This window comes from Eutrigla gurnardus (genome assembly GCF_963514095.1).
Source record: "Eutrigla gurnardus genome assembly, chromosome: 3".
NCBI classification, from domain to species: Eukaryota; Metazoa; Chordata; class Actinopteri; order Perciformes; family Triglidae; genus Eutrigla; species Eutrigla gurnardus.
Genome location: NC_139917.1, coordinates 12069835 through 12089468, shown reverse-complemented (window position 1 = coordinate 12089468; position 19634 = coordinate 12069835).

The following is a 19634-nucleotide window of genomic DNA, read 5'->3' as shown; positions in this document are numbered from 1 at the left end:
GCAATCACAGTAGATATTTTTAGAGTCGAAATAACAATTCCAAACCTGTTATTTGCGGAGCATAATCTCACTCCACTTGTATGTGCTTCTGTTTGTCTTTTCCACAAAATGCTCCCCAACAGGGTAGTACTTTTTTTTTTCTCCACAAGTTCCAAAACCCAAGTGCAAATGCAAATTCATGGGCCCTTGCCTGAGACATGATTGATCGCTCTTTGGCAGTGCGGTCGCCGGCTCAAGCCTTCACCACACAAGGTTGACAACGGAGGTAGGAGGAGTGATTACAGTCCGAGCATACCGGGGCATTGTAGATTGGCTAATTGTTTATGTAATAAGTAATTCATTGTGTTTGAAAGAGCAATAAAACATCATATTCAAAGGTCACAGAAGTAAAAATGGCTTGCTAAATTTGATAGAGGTAGTAAAAAAGCACACGATCCAGGTTATGCTATAAGGAAGGTGGTGAGTCTGGTGAACGTTAACACATTGCTCAATCTCGGCAATTTGAAACAATAAATTGTGTGTCACTAAAGGTTAGCGTGATAAAGTCTCTGAACCACCTGACTGAGCAACTCACGGTACGCGCTTTTCTTCCCAACTGTCTCTCTTTTCTCCCACTCTCGAGAGTTTAGGCAAAAAAATAATTCTTAACCAAACCAACGGATAAAACTAAACAAAACATAGATTGTACTACATGTCTTTGATTCTACAATAATGGAACTTTAAGCAAACCTTTGACATCCAGACATTTGGTCCAATGTTACCAGTTGAACATAGACAAACCAGCACTTCATGTTGAGGAAAATACATTACTGTCAAAGCTATGGTTGGTAATTTTGTTATATTGGTTGAAATCAATAAATCAAATACTAGGTATCTGTGGTTGATGCAGGACCGCGACTCCCGCCCGCCAAATCATTTAATTTGGCCTGAATACTAACAATCGTTTGTTGTTTACATTCTTGATGATCGGTTTGGAGTTGCTTTGGAGGGACAGGCTGTCCCTGTTACCAACATGGAAATGTTCTCGCTAGCTTTAGCACCTTTTGGAGCTGGTGCTAGCTACTTTCATCGGAAAAGAGTTGGCAACGTGGGACTGGGTTTTTAACTTTTAGCTTTAAATCATGCAGAATAATAGCTCTCATATTATAATTGTGACGGGTGGGAGGGGGACACCTGGTGTTAATCCTAATAATCAGAGCGCAGCGAGTCACCGGCCACGTCCCCCTCACGTGACCAGAAGTGACGCGGGTAAATAGAACGCCGTGCAGTCAGTCTTCCTTTTTTCAAATCGAACGGCGCGACTATTGCAGTGGTGAGAGCGCTGTTAATTCTGCCGGCGGTGATTCAACACAAAACGGTGTACTGTTCGTCTGTGGTCTGGTCGTAATTATCAGCTGTAGTCGTCCTCATCCGTGTCGGGTGGATGGCTAGCAGTATGAATGGTCGGTGAAGATTTGATCAAGAAGCTGATTGTGGCCACTGTTTTTCCCTAGGTTAACATTATGGGTCAAAGCTATGTTGCATAGCTACTCTGTATGCCTTATTTGAGTGTAAAACCACCTCCAATTTGTTATTTATCATTTCTTTGTTTTATTTTGGCGAGGCGTGTTTTCTTTTCTTTTCTTTTTGTCAGCCGGGGCTGGGAGAATTTAGAGGGTATAGACTGCAGGTTCAGTCCAGTGGGTCTGTTTTGGCAGTAGCCAGTAGTGCAGTGAGGCCTTTTCCTAAGTTTGTGTGCAGTAACATTAGCCTACGAGTGGTGCTTGATTTGCACTTTTTGACTCGATGGTGTGTCAGTGAACTAGTTAGAGGACTCCATTGATAATATATATATATATATATAACTAACCGTGTGCGGCTAGCCTCATTATAGTCCTGCTATGATCTGTCCCTCTGAATGATTCTACTCTCGGCTGGCTTCTCCTTTTCCCTCGCCCTTAGTGGAATGCTTATGCCCGGGTTCGGGGTGATTATGTACCTGGCTTTTCTTTTGGTACCGAACAGAGTAGATTTAGTGTGCCGAGTTTTGGGTTGATTGTTGTGTGCTGTGCTTTTTCTTTTTGAAGCAAACAGAGTAGGTTAATCTAATGCAAGTAGTGACGTACACCTAGTGTTACAACTTGTGAGTGTGTGGAACAGTTAACGAAATCTAATTTATTCTGTTTATCCCTCTTCTATTCCAATATTTATTGCTAAGTATTTATTGACACATGTCCATATGTTTTTATTCCAAACAAATTCAGAAAATAAAGTGCAGTATTTTTGTACATCATCTCCTCCCTCATTCATTCACTTGAATACCTGTTAGTGGGGAATACTGGAATTACACTGTAGCTTGTTAGCCCTGACACTCGGTTGTAGTCTTAGGGTTAGCTAGGTTACATAATGAACAATCATGAAAACATTTCAAATATATTACATAGCCTAGTCAAATGTAAAAACAACAACAAAAAACATTTAAAATACAGCTTTTAATGTGATTAAGGCAGAATCTGTAATAAGCACAGTATATGATGGGGTAGATGAATTTTGCCAAAAATCATCATTAATAATAATAATAATAATAATAATAATAATAATAATAATAATAATAATAGTTCACGTCACTGCAGCCTGGTTTCCTAAGAATGGCATTCCCATTCCACTAAACAGCATTGGGAATTCTGTTTTTAAGTAAACATTTTTGTCATGGACTACAAAAAATGTGTTTCTGATTTCCCAAGTAGTTTTGTTGCTTTATCCTTACTATGTAGTTTTGTACAATTAGTGTTTCAAACTTACGACGGCGTATTAGGGCCACTGTCGAAAAAAACGGAGCCGAGAGAGGTGGGCAATATTCTGAGATTAAAAGTCACGAATTTGCGAGTTTTAAAGTGGCAAATTTGCTAGTTTATTACGATGCTAACAACCTGCATTTATACTAGCTAACTTCGCTTCCGAATGTCGCTTTTATCTTTCTAATTAATTCATCCCAACGTGTGACGCTTTGCTAAGGCCCTTAAGGTAATGGCTGTTGATGGTTATTGTTGGTTAATTTTATATGGGCCAAATTGTCATCTTATTTGTGTTTATTGAGCAGGTAGTTTGCCTAAGCTAGCGGTAGCTTTCACTTGTTGTCATAGCAACGGCAAACATCCGGGTCAAGCTACGTGATTACTTCCTCTATGACCGCTAGCTTAGTCAAACCACCCGATCAACAAACACACATACCGTAAGATGACAATTTGGCCCATATAAAATTAACCAACACTAACCATCAAGAGCCATCACCCTAAGGACCTTAGCAAAGCATTGACACACGGGATGGATTAATTAGAAAGATAAAAGCTACATTCATGGGAAGTTAGCTAGCATAAATGCCAGTTGTTAGCATCGTAATAAACTAGCAAATTTGCCACTTTAAAACTAGCAAATTTGTGACTTTTAATCTCAGAATATTGCCCACCTCTCTCGGCTCCGTTTTGCACTTTGCACTTTAATTGTACGTGAATGTTGTTTTGAGGGTGTTAGGGTTGGTCACTGAATGTCTAATGTTGCCAAAACATATTAAAATGGCAAATAATCTGTCAGTTTGAAACAAAGCATAGGAAGTCCTTTTTGTAATACTGGGCGGTTTTGTACATGCAAATGTTTGAAGGCTGTCAGCACCTTGGTTTATAAGTTACATCTCAATGAAAACCAAAGTGTATTTATCCAAAAATGATTTGCAAAAAACAATGACCTGTGACGCTTTGCTTTAGTACAGAACAGAACTTCCATCGCAAATAGTTTCATATTTGCATACAGGGAAAAGCTCATGCAAGAACAAGGACCTAGGGAAAGAAAACTTTAGATGAGCAGCACAATGTTTACCAACCGCTCACTTCATAGGCTTAATAGATGAACAAAACCTTTGAGGATTTGAATAAGATGACTGTTTCTTGTTAGGCTTCAGTGATCACAGTAATGGAAGATCATTTTCCAGCCTTTTTGAGGTGGAGGAGAAAGTAGAAAAAAGTGCACGCTAATAACAAATGTAGTGGCTAAGTCTCTTGAGATTAATGCCTCCTGAAGCTCAGGAATGAGTGATCACAATTTAGGGAACGCAATTAGTCAGTGCAACAAGGGGTTATTGAAATAATGAAATTGATGAAACTATTGTAAATCATTCATCTATCTTCACTGTCAGAGCAGAAATGTTTCAAAGCTCTTGAATATCAGGAGAACACTTAGGGAACCGTTTTTCTGTATTCTGTGCAGTTCTTTTTTTGGATGAAGTATAACCTGCATGCAAAATGATCTTAGACATGGCTAGCCTGGCAGTAAAGCAGAGTGATTGTACCAGCTCACACACTTAGAAATAAGGGCTCTAAAATGCTTCTTCCTTCCCTCCTGATTTGCTTCAGAGGAACCCTTTTTTGCAGAAAAGGTTCTTCAGGGGTTCCATCAAAAACCCTTTTAGGAAGCTGATTGGGAACCATGAGTGGGGTTGGTTGGGCTGGAACACATCGACTCAATATGTTATCATGAACGCAGGCTCACACGTTGAATAAAACCAGGGTAAGGGTATTTATGATCCTATGAGTAGTCCTCAAAATAGCCATGCACAAAAACTGTGAGTGGAACTCCAAGGGTGGGTTCTTGGTATAACCCTAGAAATATAAAAGGGTTTTAGATTAAATCCTTGGAATATAAAAGAGTTCTCTGGGTTAGCTCTTGATAGCACCCTTAAAAGGTTCTGGTTTGAATCTGCATAGACGGGTGGAACAATTACAGATGGCTCTAGGTTTAACCCTCTGAAAGGGTTCCAGGTGAAACCTTTATTAAAGGTTCTAGCGGGAACCAAAAAGGGTCCTCCTATGAGGACAAGCATAAGAACCCTATATGGTTCTAATTAGTGCCTTTATTTCTCAGAGGGTATGAGGGAAATGAGCTTGATTAAGAGCTACAAACAGAAGTTTATTTATTATAATTGTGATCTGTGATCTCCAGTGAATCTGCCACATCCTTAATTTGTCAAGAAAAATTTCATCTGCAAATTTCCTGTTATAATTCATGAAAAGTAGAGGCCATGTGATAATATTAGCCCTGTGTGAATTGAATTCTTGCAATGTTTTATTTTTCTGTGTGACTCTTGTTCTGTCTTGTTCCCCGTTGAGAATCATGGAGGATGCTTTGGCAATTATAAATTATTGTTTTGACAGCATTTTGGTTGCAAATTCAGGATGCTCATCAAGCTACATAATATGGAAACGAGGGCTGTATTGCATGTCAGGTTCCCCCCCCCCCCCCCCCCCCCCCCCCCATCCGAAGCTTTGATTGAGTTTTTTGAATGAAGCTTTGGATGTCTGTATGAGTGAAAGAGAGGGAGAAAGTTCCAAACATATGAATGAAGTTCCAAACATAATCAAAGAAGGCCTATATACACTCAACAAAAATATAAACGCAACACTTTTGTTTTTGCTCCCATTTTTCATGAGATGGACTTAAAGATCTAAAATTCATTCCAGATACACAATATTACCATTTCTCTCAAACATTGTTCACAAATCAGTCTAAATGTGTGATAGTGAGCACTTCTGCTTTGCTGAGATAATCCATCCCACCTCACAGGTGTGCCACATCAAGATGCTGATCTGACATCATGATTAGTGCACAGGTGTGCCTTAGACTGTCCACAATAAAAGGCCACCCTGAAATGTGCAGTTTTTTGCTTTATTGGGGGTCTGGGGACTCAGAACCAGTCAGTATCTGGTGTGACCACCATTTGCCTCATGCAGTGCAACACATCTTCTTCGCATAGAGTTTATCAGATTGTCAATTGTGGCCTGTGGAATGTTGGTCCACTCCTCTTCAATGGCTGTGCGAAGTTGCTGGATATTAGTGGGAACTGGTACACGCTGTCGTATACGCCGGTCAAGCACATCCCAAACATGCTCAATGGGTGACATGTCCGGTGAGTATGCTGGCCATGCAAGAACTGGGACATTTTCAGCTTCCAAGAATTGTGTACAGATCCTTGCAACATGGGGCCGTGCATTATCTTGCTGAAACATGAGGTGATGTTCATGGATGTATGGCACAACAATGGGCCTCAGGATCTCATCACGGTATCTCTGTGCATTCAAAATGCCATCAATAAAATGCACCTGTGTTCTTCGTCCATAACAGATGCCTGCCCATACCATAACCCCACCACCACCATGGGCCACTCGATCCACAACATTGACATCAGCAAAGCGCTCACCCACACGACGCCACACACGCTGTCTGCCATCTGCCCTGAACAATGTAAACCGAGATTCATCCGTGAAGAGAACACCTCTCCAACGTGCCAGACGCCATCGAATGTGAGCATTTGCCCACTCAAGTCTGTTACGGCGACGAGCTGGAGTCAGGTCAAGACCCCGATGAGGACGACGAGCATGCAGTTGAGCTTCCCTGAGACGGTTTCTGACAGTTTGTGCAGAAATTGTTTGGTTATGCAAACCAATTGTTTCAGCAGCTGTCTGAGTGGCTGGTCTCAGACGATCTTGGAGGTGAACCTGCTGGATGTGGAGGTCCTGGGCTGGTGTGGTTACACGTGGTCTGCGGTTGTGAGGCCGGTTGGATGTACTGCCATTTTCTCTGAAACGCCTTTGGAGACGGCTTATGGTGGAGAAATGAACATTCAATGCACGAGCAACAGATCTGGTTGACATTCCTGCTGTCAGCATGCCAATTGCACGCTCCCTCAATGCTTGTGGCATCTGTGGCATTTTGCTGTGAGACAAAACTGCACATTTCAGAGTGGCCTTTTATTGTGGGCAGTATAAGGTACACCTGTGCACTAATCATGATGTCAGATCAGCATCTTGATGTGGCACACCTGTGAGGTGGGATGGATTATCTCAGCAAAGCAGAAGTGCTCACTATCACACATTTAGACAGATTTGTGAACAATGTTTGAGAGAAATGGTAATATTGTGTATCTGGAATGAATTTTAGATCTTTAAGTCCATCTCATGAAAAATGGGAGCAAAAACAAAAGTGTTGCGTTTATATTTTTGTTGAGTGTAATTATATTATAATATGAAATATAAGTATTCTATAGTCAAATATTTGTGATATATAATCATTTTAATATAGACAGATGTCATCTGTCAGACGCTCGACATCATACCTGGGGAATAATGTCAGTAAATTTGAGTAAAATACTGCTTTTCCCGTGTGAATACATCACACAAAACACAGATCTGTGTGTGTGTGTGTGTGTGTGTGTGTGTGTGTGGAGGGGAGATTTCTAAACCACATGAGGTCCCCTGGTCTGACCGTGTGCTAACAGGACTTTAGTCCGTGACTGAAATTAGCGGAGTGACACATAAATCATCTCATATCCCTGCTGATGTGTAAAAAGCCAATGTCTGACTTCTTTATTTTTCCAGTGTTACTATATGATGAAGGATTCCATGCTTCTCTGAGGCCAAACAGAACGTTCAGCCATCATTGAATCACCAAGCAGAGTGCTACGGAGGACAGCAGATGCTATCGTGACTTGTATGCTGGCACTTTCACTCCGCTTTCACTTTCCGCCACTAGCACTGCAGTATATACCAGCCTGTGCCGCAATTTGAAAATGTAGTAGTTTGGAGGGCGAACACTTCTGGGTTGGAAAGCCGCCTCACAAGTGTAGCTACGTAGTTACTGACGTCTACGTCTTTACTACTGTAAACCATGCAGATAGGTCAGCGATGTCCTGACACAAATCCAATCTGATCATTAGCACGTAGTCTTTCTTAAAGATCTGATTTGAGAAAACCGAATCAGATCTTGATGACAGCGTGCCTGATCACATCATATTGAGCTTTACAACAAGCAAGACTAATCATCGTGTCAAACACATGTACAGCCTTGAGCTGTTCAATAACCATTTTTTAGCTATTGACGGATTTCAAAATGAAGTTTACCTTCCGCACTATGAATAGACAAAAGGGTTCTTTTGAGTTGTGGCATCTATCCAATTGCCATTAAATCCTGAACTAGTTCAATGATCTCACTCTGCCAACAGCAAATTGCCATTTCATTACACTTCAGTAGCAGAAAGACAGTGAGAGAATGAATATGCTTGGGAGAAATGTTCTTTTATTATAAATATAATTTGCAAATTGAATTGATGTTTTGGTCTTTAATATAATATTGAATTGTTCAGATAAGTAGCAGGCCTTCCTCAATTAATAATAGCACTTCTCAAAAGTTATTATATTTAATAATGTGACGTGTGCTTACCAAGAACAGGCTAAATATGTTTCTATAGTGTTTATGAAAAAAATATAATATGACCATGGGAAACGGGCTGACTGAATTGGAAGTATGGAAATGTTGGATCAAAGTGTGCACACTTGTGTGACAAACCTTTAAGAAAGATTTTATGAACTAAAAGCACTCAATATATATATATATATATATATGAGGTTTAAAGGACCATACCACTCTAATTCTGACTTCTCTCCATTAGCAGAGATTTCTCCTGTCTTCAACACATCCTGTGTGCATCAGTGTCTGCAGTGTATACTTTAGTAGAGCTCAGCCTCCCTGTTTTAACCACTGCTCACCGCCATTCATGTTGAAACAGTATGTATAAAACACCTTACGAAACATTTAAATCTCTGGGTTGAAGTAACTCAACCTTGTGAAGATCACAGCATTATTTATTTTATCTAAAATGACTGTATTACTCTAATAGAAGCCATTAAATTGTGGGCATTGATATCAAATCACCTCTGCTTCCGAAGCTAGAAGCAGGTTCTGGGTGCAATTGTTGTTAATGTCCGGCTGCTTCCAGTTTACATAAGTGGTCCGGGTGGAGCTAGCCGGTAATATCAAGTTCAAGAGAGTCTCATTTCGGAGTACACCAACCTCAATAACAAGCACACTCTCTCGGCACATGTTCCCTTGGCTGCATCCCATTGGCCAAATGTTCTCTGACTGGCTCTCATTGGACTTTGAAGCTAGTTTGAGATACCGCTCAACGTTGGTTTACGATCCACGATTCAATGTAGAGAAGAAGATACTGGCCAAAGAAGAACTTCCCAACATGTCCCAGTATGAATATGAGGAATACGTACTGGGAGAAACTGAAAATGATTAATTTATGGTGACTGTTGAGTCGTATCAGTACGAGCATTAAATTTACACAAGCCCAAGGAGCAACTTTCAGCTCGTTGACCTTCTTTATACTTCTGGTTCCGCCCTCTGAGCTGTCAATCTGCATGTTATTACGCCTGGAAAATAGTTTCTGACAAGAACTAAATTTCAAACTCAAATTTCAGCTAGAAGGAGGGTTTTAACAACGAGGTGAGTTTTAACTAACCTTGACACACATTTTCAGGTACATTCTGTAACGTATATTGAATATGGACAAAACAACATCAAGGTTTATGTAAGCTAGGTGGGCGATGTTGCGGGTGGACAATGACATGTAGGAACACTGGTATGGTAAAAATGAAACACAGTTGTCACCAATCACCATTTCATGATATAAGCATGACTAATACATTTAAAAATAAGAAAAATATTGCATGCGGACTGAGAATGTTTTGTTTAGTTGCCAAGATGGGGAAATGACACACATGCTGAGTGGGAAGAATGAGAAAGTCTTTCTCTTGTAGGCAGCAAGACTCAGGCAGCAAGTTTCACTATTTTCATGATTATTATTATTATTTTCATCATGTCAGGATTGTTCACAAGTATATTTTTCTCCAGATGCCACTAATAATCTGTGCCTAGGAAGAGATACACTTCTTTTAAATCAACTCCTCATCAATGTGTTCATCTTTCTATGTTGTCATTAAATTGTCTGCAGGGTTATTTGACTGAACATCCGTTACACTTTATATCATAGTTACAATCACTACTACTACTAGTATTCACTCACCCAACCAAATAATTGAAATCAGGTGTTCCAATCACTTCCATGGCCACAGGTGTATAAAAGCAATGAAATGTCCTCCTAAATATTCCACAGTCAACTGTCAGTGGGATTATAACAAAGTGGAAGCGATTGGGAACGACAGCAACTCAGCCAAGAAGTGGTAGACCTCGTAAAATGACGGAGCGAGGTCAGCGGATGCTGAGGCACATAGTGCACAGAGGTCACCAACTTTCTGCAGAGTCAATCAGTACAGACCTCCAAACTTCATGTGGCCTTCAGATTACCTCAAGAACAGCATAGAGAGCTTCATGGAATGAGTGACGAATCACGCTTCTCCATCTGGCAATCTGATGGACGAGTCTGGGTTTGGCGGTTGCCAGGACAACGGTACTTGTAAAGTTTGGTGGAGGGGGATTATGGTGTGGGGTTGTTTTTCAGGAGCTGGGCTTGGCCCCTTAGTTCCAGTGAAAGGAACTCTGAATGCTTCAGCATACCAAGAGATGTTGGACAATTCCATGCTCCCAACTTTGTGGAACAGTTTGGGATGGCCCCTTCCTGTTCCAACATGACTGTGCACCAGTGCACAAAGCAAGGTCCAGAAAGACATGGAGGAGAGAGTTTGGTGTGGATGAACTTGACTGGCCTGCACAGAGTCCTGACCTCAACCTGGAGACTGAGAGCCAGGCCTTCCCGTCCAACATCAGTGTGTGACCTCACAAATACGCTTCTGGAAGAACGGTCAAAAATTCCCATAAACACACTCCTAAACCTTGTGGAAAGCCTTCCAGTAGAGTTGAAGCTCTTATAGCAGTAAAGGGTGGGCCGACGTCATATTAAACCCTATGGATTAAGAATGGGATGTCACTTAAGGTCATATGCGAGTCAAGGCAGGTAAGCAAATACTACTTACTACTACTTATAATAATTATGACTTGCTAGTTTCATGACAGAACTCCTCAATTTGTGCATTCCCGACTTGTCACAGACGGCAAAGCACAGGTGTTTAACTTTAATGATGGCTCCGCTTAATGTTATTAATGACACATGGGCATGTCAAAAGGTCTACTGTGCCTGCTGGTGGACATAATCAAATCGAGGCATCGTGTGCTTCAGTGACATGTCAGCATGCCCCCAACAACCGTTTAATTTTCAAGTAGTCGACCATACAAGCTCAGCAAACATTAACCTGAACATTGACCAGAAATACACCGGTAGGTTTCAGTCTAGACAGATAATGCTCTGGAAGCTCCTGTATATCTGATGCTAATGAATATTGCGAAGAACAGCCTATGTGCTGAAGGCTTCATGCAAAATATAAAACATTACAAAACCCCTGAAGGCAATTAAGCTATAGATGGTCTCCGAAGCAGTTGGGATGGAAATAACTCCCCTCTCTGCTCCACTTACTATCAGTCACAAAATGTAAGCATGAAGGAAAGATGGTAGGCAATGATGGGTCGCACGTAATGCTCCGGGAAAGTTTCTGAGTGGGAGAAAGTTAGGCTGTTGCCTGAAGAGATGCTCATTTCAGCAGCCATTAAAATGTTCCTCAGGTTCTGTGATCTCCAGATTTGCAGGGCTCCTGGAGGCGAGGTAGAGCAAGAGAACTCAACAGTCAGGGATCCCAGAGGCGAGACAACAACCAGAAAACAGCGTAATTAGATGAATCCCATTAGATGAGGATGTGTAACACTTAATGGCCAGAAAATTATTATTATCCGCTGTAATTGTTCTCAATATTATAGAGATATTTCAGAGGTGATATCTTTCCATATTGGATTTTCTACATTTGCCTTTTCTGTCCGTGTCTAGTTCAACTTTGATCAATGCTTATTAATGTTGGGGATATAACTGACAAAGCAATCGAAGTTGAATAATCTTTTGAATTGAAATGACATTATATGACATTATAGAATGTGATGTATGTTTCTTATCGCGTTTAACGTGATGTCACATGAAAAATGCTTCCTGTGTCTTTGACTTCTTAAAAGCCAAAAGGAGTAAACTCACGATCAAATCAACCAGGTGACGCACCCTATTTTTCACCGATAATGCTACTTTATGAACAACAAATCCACGTTGAAATCACAGAAAGAAATAAAAGTACCGAAGCCATGAGAGGCGAGTGAGCAAGAAGAATGTTCATCCAGTCTGATCTAAATTGATTTCTCTCTTGATTTTATGATATAACTTTTGTGGCTGCGTTGTGGGAGCTCCCTCATGCAACCTTAGAGGTAATCCCCTAATACATACAGCTGCCATAAAAATACTAGATATGACTAGATGTTCCACTTTCGCAGAGCAGCAATTTTTTTTAAAACAGGCCTCATGATCTCTACCAAATTATTAATTTGTTTTCTGAATTTTAAGTGCCATGTTTTGTTTAAATGAAAAAAGGGTGAAACAATAATTAGTTTCCATTTACTTAATGCTAGGGCGAAATTATCACAGTCTGGAATATGTCAATGATTAGCGACAAGGCTGTTATATTTTGTGGAGTTTATTGTTTATAACATTGTAGTTAACATTAAATTAACATTCTAGAATCATAATACAAGTCCAACTGAAAATAAAAGTGCCCTTTTAACCTTTTAGATCACATCCCTGGTTATATTGTGGACCTATTTAACACTATATGCCAAAAAAAACTCAATATAAAATACATTTTGTTTAATTTTTCTATCGAAATCAAATGTTTTGGTCGTAAACAAGTCTTATGATTCCTCCCAATGTTATGTTCCGCCTGTCTATCCTGTTTTTACTCAGAAATACGTTACCATACAGAAAGTATGTTATTATTTTGGGTCATTTTTGCCTTTTATAAAGAGAGAGAGAGAGTGAAAGGGGCAGAGGGAAATATGGAGGACATTGCATTAAAGGGCCGCCGGTCGGATTAGAAAATTCTAGAACTGTAATTTAAAATTAAAGAATTGCAATTTAACATTAGAAACATTCTGGAACTCCAATTTAACATTTTAAAATAACTTAATATTCTAGAACTGTAATTTAAAATTCTAGAACTATACTTAAACATTCTAAAATTGTGACTGAATATCCCACAACTGTAATAACATTCATAATTGTAAGTTACATTTATGCGTATGTGTATGAAAGAAATTGTACAGAGGTACAGATCACGCAATAGCACAGTCTTCATGTGTCTCCTGGATGCGTCAAAAGCTTTTGACTGTATCAATCATGGGAAACTGTTTGTTGAACTGCATGACCGAGGTTTCCCCTCTTACCTAATCAGGATACTGCAGTTCTTTTTTTTGAACATTCTGTTTATTGAATTTTTCCATATTCAAGACAAGTGTTTCAGTGACTTATTGTGAACATATTTTTTTCAACCCGAACCCCCCTCCCGTTCCCTCCCCCCGTTTCCCATTACTGGTATACTGTATATCAAAAATGTACTTACAGTTAATACAAATTATAATACAGTAGGATCAAGACATAGAATAGGTACAAAAAATAAAAATAAAAAAATATATAGAGTAAATAAAAATAAATAAATAAATAAAAATAGTGATAATGACAACAAGTAGTAATAAATAGATTAATAATGAGATAGAACAAATGGAGAAAAGTACATAGTTTAAATACATTGATTAGTAAAAGGAGAAGTTAAACAAAATATAGATGGTTAGATTTCTCTAGTCGGCAACTACGTCTATCTTTGGCGTGACTCTTCAATCAGCTATGTCTGCTGTGTTCAGATGCTCCATTAGACCACCCCATACTCCTTCAAATTTATCTGGCCTTTGTTTTAGATTATACATTATTTTTTCGTTGGGGATACAAGAGGTCAGTTCACTAAGCCAGAGTGAGGGTGGGGGCGGGTGCTCATCCTTCCATTTAAGAGCTATGCATTTATTAGCTGTTGTCAAAGCTATTCTTATGAATCTGATTTTGTTTCCCCTTACAGGCAGCATCGATGTGTCCCCTAATAAAATTAACCTTGGTTCAGATGGAATATTTATTTTAGTTGTCTTGGATATGGTTCTAAGTATTGTTTCCCAGTAGTTGAATAATTGTGAACAAGACCAGAACATATGAAGAAGAGAGCCAACTTCGGATTTGCATCTTGGACAGTATTGAGAGATTGTCTGATTTATCTTGTGTAGTCTTTCGGGGGAGAAATAGACTCTATGTATTAGATTATATTGGGTTAATATGTGTTTACTATTATGGGAAAAGCGCTGGGCCTTTTCACATAACTCAGTCCAATCAGCATCTTCAAAGTTATGAGACAGGTCAGCCTCCCATTTTTCCCTAACCTTAAGTCCCTCTTTTTCGAACAGACTGTTAATACCAGCATACATGTGAGATATAAACCCCTTGAGCTCCTTTTTGCTGCTCAATATATTATCTAAGGGTTGTTTTTTAACTGGTAGAAGTCTGCCCCCCTGTTCTGTTCGAATGTAATGCTTGAGTTGCAAAAATTTAAAGAAGTGCTTTTTATCAAGGCTGTACCTGGCTGTAAGATTTTCAAATGACTCTAGGACCCCATTTTTGTACAAGTCCCCAAATGTCCTAATTCCCTTTGTGAACCACGCCTGGGTGATGCCATCTCTTAGGACCTTTGGTAGAAACGGATTCGCATGGAAGGGAGTAAGGTCATATAAGGGTTGGCTACTTTGGGTCTTTTTACGTAAATCAGACCACATTTTGTAGGTGTGTTTTATGAATGGGTTTGTTGTCAGCGTACAAAGTTGTTTGAGTGAAGGAACATATGGGATCGATGCTAGACAGAAAGAATTAATATCATGCTGTTCCATCTGTACCCAAGAGGGGGGTTGTTGTAAATTTGCTTTCCATACCCAGACCGCCCGGCATTGTGCTGCCCAGTAATACGTTTCAAAGTTAGGGAGTTTCATTCCACCTTCCTGAGATGTTCCCTGAAGGATTTTTAACTTTATTCTGGGAATTTTGCCCTTCCATATAAATCTAGATATAGCTGAGTGTAGCTGTTTAAAGAAGTATTTAGGTATTGCAGTGGGTAGCATCTGAAACAGAAAGAGAAATTTCGGTAGGATAGTCATTTTGATACAGCTGATTCGACCCATCAAAGACAGAGGAAGGTTCATCCACCTGTTAAGCTCCGCTTCAGTTTTTTTTAATAAAGGTAAATAGTTTAGAGAGAAAGCCTTTGAGCATACATTGGGGATCTGAAGGCCCAGATATGTTAATTTCTCAGAGCACCATTGAAAGGGTATGTTATGTCTCGATATTTGAGACCCCGCTGTGTTAAGTGGCATAACAACGCTCTTACTGAGATTTATCTTATATCCAGAGATAACACCGAATCCGGTTAATGTTTCTAATAATGTGGGTATTGACGATTCCGGTTCTGTTAAATAAATTAGGATATCGTCCGCATATAACGAAATTTTGTGGGTGGTGCCCCCCATCTGTTTACCTTTAATTAATGGGTGGGATCTTATTGTTGTCGCTAATGGTTCTATTGCCAGCGCGAATAGCAAAGGCGAGAGACCGCAGCCTTGTCTTGTGGAGCGTGAGAGGGTAATTTTAGAAGAAATATCATTATTTGTTTGAATTTGAGCCATTGGGCATCTGGGATACTGCAGTTCTGGTACTTTCACCAAACTATGCAAGTTAGGTGGGGGATGAGTATGTTCACCTTCTATGTCTCCAATGGAGTGCGGCAGGGGGAATTCTGTCTCCACTACTATTCAATCTGTACATGGATGACTTATCCAAAGAGCTAAAGGAGTGTAGACCTGGCTGTTTGGTGGGGGATAGCCTTATCAATCATATGCTTTATGCTGATGATTTGGTGGTACTGTCTCCCTCCAGTGCTGGCCTACAGCGGCTTCTTAGAATATGCTCTCAATATGGCATATTGTATGACATTAAATTTAACTCAACGAAGAGTACTGATTGCTAGAACCAAGGAGGATATGAAGCCTGTCTTCCCTTCTTTCTCACTGGCAGGTAAACCACTATTCAATTCAATTCAATTCAATTCAATTTTATTTATAGTGTGATATCACAACAGAAGTCATCTCAGGACACTTAACACATTGAGCAGGACTAGAATACGATCAAAATTTCCACCACTAGTGGTAGTAAAGAAGGTTACATATCCCAGATATAACATGTGATAAGAGATGACGTCTGTGATGATGATGATGACGATGATGATGTGCAGCATCAGTGTGGTAAACTGTATAGCCAGGCAAACATGCTGGCACGCAAATTCCACACTGTGGACTACTGATGTTAAAATATCGCCCTTCAAAACATACTGCACTCCACTGTATACTGCCCACCTATGGTGTGATTATAATGTGAAAAGTGGTATATAATGATGCTCTGAGAATTTTGCTTAAAATTCCCAGCTGGAGTAGTGCAGGTGAAATGTTCGTGACAAACAATGTGCCCACTTTTAATGCTGTTGTCAGAAATGTTATGTAAAGATTCACATGCAGATTGACTGGGTTTAAAAACATGATTATTGTGTCTCTATCTGATGTTTCACAGAGTGACACAAGGTACTCATTCTGCTTCTGGAAACATTGGACCCGAGCGTGTTTTAAAAACTTTAAAAACTTTAAACTTTTAAAAACTTGCTTCCTTCTTAAATGTTTTGTATGTTTTTTTTATACGGACTGTGTTGTTTTTATGGACCTTCCTGTGTCAATATATATATATATACTGTATATAGATAGATAGATAGATAGATAGATAGATAGATAGATAGATAGATAGATAGATAGATAGATAGATAGATAGATAGATAGATAGATTAGCATGCAGTTTATTGAATATTGCAATGATAGTGTGATGCTTAATCTTAATCAGTCCTTCAGTTGACAAATAAACTGTTGGTACTTGGGTCAATCTAAATCACCCTTGAGGCCAGTCAGTTCATTTTTGTTAATTTAATATTACAGAGGGCAGTCCAACATTTGAATTGTGGCTTAAACAATTCCATCTTAGGGAGACGTAAGCCCTTGAATGTTGAAGGAGGAGGCCATGTCATCTCAATGTCAGGGAGAGATACAAACAGTTGCTCAAAGAATCAAAGCTTATTAACCTCACATGGCCCTCTAAGATGGAATGTTGTTGGATTCTCAAGCCAAAATGAACTGTCTGGCCTCAAGGGTGATTTAGATTTGTCGAAGAAGTGCCATTCATTCAAATCTCTTCGGAATGATTAAGAAGAAGCATTGCACAATAATTGCAAAATCAAATAAAGAGAACAGTTCTATATGATAAATATGAATAAGAACCATATTCATTTAAATTAGTACGATCAAATGTTGATCAATGTATCAGTCAATGTATCTAAAGTGCTCATTTAGGATGGATGTATGGATGCAAAGTCTACTACAATATAATGTATGTTGCACTGGCCGGCTCATGTTACTGCACGGTTTAACGGGGGCAGCTGTGACAGAAGAAGTTTCAGTTATCAAACTTAACTGCGGACCCACTCAAATGACCACCTGTGGGTCCCAGGAACTCACAACACTGAAAACCCATCACATCAACCAGCAATGTTATACTGTCGACTTCAGTGTTGACTTATGTGTTTGCTTATAGAGAATTTTTCTTTGTGTGAAAAATGTGTCCATGTAATTCACATGTTGTTTTGTTTTGTATTGTTGATTGTTCCACTGAACTAGGTTGATTTACCTGTAGATCTCCCAATGCCTCAACACCCCCAATGATACAGGTGACTGTGTGTTTCTTTGGTCAAGAGCACTCGTCTTTTTTGAAAATGTTAATATAGAGATTGTGCTGTTTAATCTTCACCTTTTAGTGTTTTTTTTTTTTTTTACATAAAGTATATTTAAAGGAAGTATGTTGAAACCTTCGACCAGCAGCGTCTCTTCAGATGAAGTCACGTTACACATTGCAGTTCAGCACGTCGAGCAGATGAGAACAAGGTATGAACAACGTTAAATGATTTTTCTTCTATTTTGCATAATTTGTGAGGTGTCTTATTATCGGTTTCGGGGAGAAACATGGCAGAGAAAGTGTGCCACCTGTCAGACCGCGTGTTTCTCTCCTTTTGCTCACTTCCCCGCCGCTCCTTTGTGCCTCCGTGCTTCCCCACCCTCCCGAGCACAACGGCAGAATTACCTTTCATCTTCACACCTAGCGTCTCCGGAAGGCACTCGTTTTGTTTGAAAAGATATTATTTCATTCAAAATGGTATGTCAAATATGGAGATGTGTATTTCAACACTTTACAAGCACAATATGTCTTTGAATCGCTGAAGCTGTCATCCAAAGATGACAGCTAACGGGCTCGGTACATTTTATGCGTAGGTGAGGCATCAGGGACACACACACACACACACACACACACACACACACACACACACACACACAGTAGTACCAATGCTGCGTAACAGTGAGTGCTATAGGGAGGAGAGAAAACTGACTGATTGCTTAATTCTTTTTATCAGAGAAATTTTAGAGAGAGAGTGAGAGCATCGGAAGAGAAGAAGCTGTCATCTCTCCTCTGCCGCTGATGGGATATAAATAGCAAGTAGGTTCTCTTAAAAGTCGAGATGAAAACATATGCTTTGTTTCCAGTGCGTAGCTGTAACGCGTCTTTGAAACCTGAAGCCGGGAGAAGACGCTCCTTCATGTCTCCCTCAGTAAGCTGGAGAATAACGAATGAGAAGAAGGCTCCTCTGAAATGCCTGACCTAATATTTGACAGATAGTCAAGACATATGTATCCAGGGACCAGAAGTAGATTTAAGGGAGAGACAAGCTCATATTGTATTTTATAGAAGGATTGTATTTGGTTGCTGCGTCTGAACCACGACTTGGGGAAGGGAAACCGTTTCCTTTCTTCTCCCGTTATCAGAGGAAATTCCAGCACGTAATCTTTTATGCTGCTGTGTAATTGTGGCGGAATCTCGTTAAGATTTTCATTTTTACATCGTGGAAAAATGTCCTGCATAACCCACAACAAGTACTCCCAAGTACTCGCAACGCTTCAGTATGATGAATGTTAATACTTCATGAGTGATTCCAAGTAGTGCATCATATGATTTAAGAATCCCTCAGAAGTTCCCAAATGGCGATTGACAACCTGTATGGTTCTCAGATTGAGCGTTGTATATGGTCTGTCAAAACACGGGGGGAACCCTCTCAAAAATAAAGAGCTGCTGGAAGACATAACGAGGCATTATATTCATGAGATCCACCGGAGTCTTCTTATCACACTCCCTGTTGTGTAATTGACTAATCAACATCATCCAAAGTACACAGTCTTTGTTCTCCAGCTAATGCATTCTGATGGGTTCAAAGGCATGGAAAACAGAGACTGAGCGAGTGAGAGAGCACACAAGTGAGAGAGCATGCATGTGAGCAAGTGTGTGTGTGTGTGCGTGTGTGTGAGTGTGTGCGATTGCATGTGTCAGGAGACCAATTACATATCCGAGTTGTACTTCAAATGAGGCACACCGAATCACTGCCCTTCCCTGATTTGTCTCCTGCAAAAATGAGAGCAAACCTTAGCCATGTGTGTGCACGCAGGCACACACACACACACACACACACACACCTACACACACACACACACACACACACAAAAACATACAAACATGTCTTTTGTCTGTTCATGTTGACGGGCTCCGTGCCAAGTTGCATAACATCTCCTCCCCGCAAGTCAGCTGCTTTGCTTAACAGGTGAGGATGTAACAAAAATATTGATTTTAGACAAAAGAAATAGCTACCGACTCACTGACTGGGCAG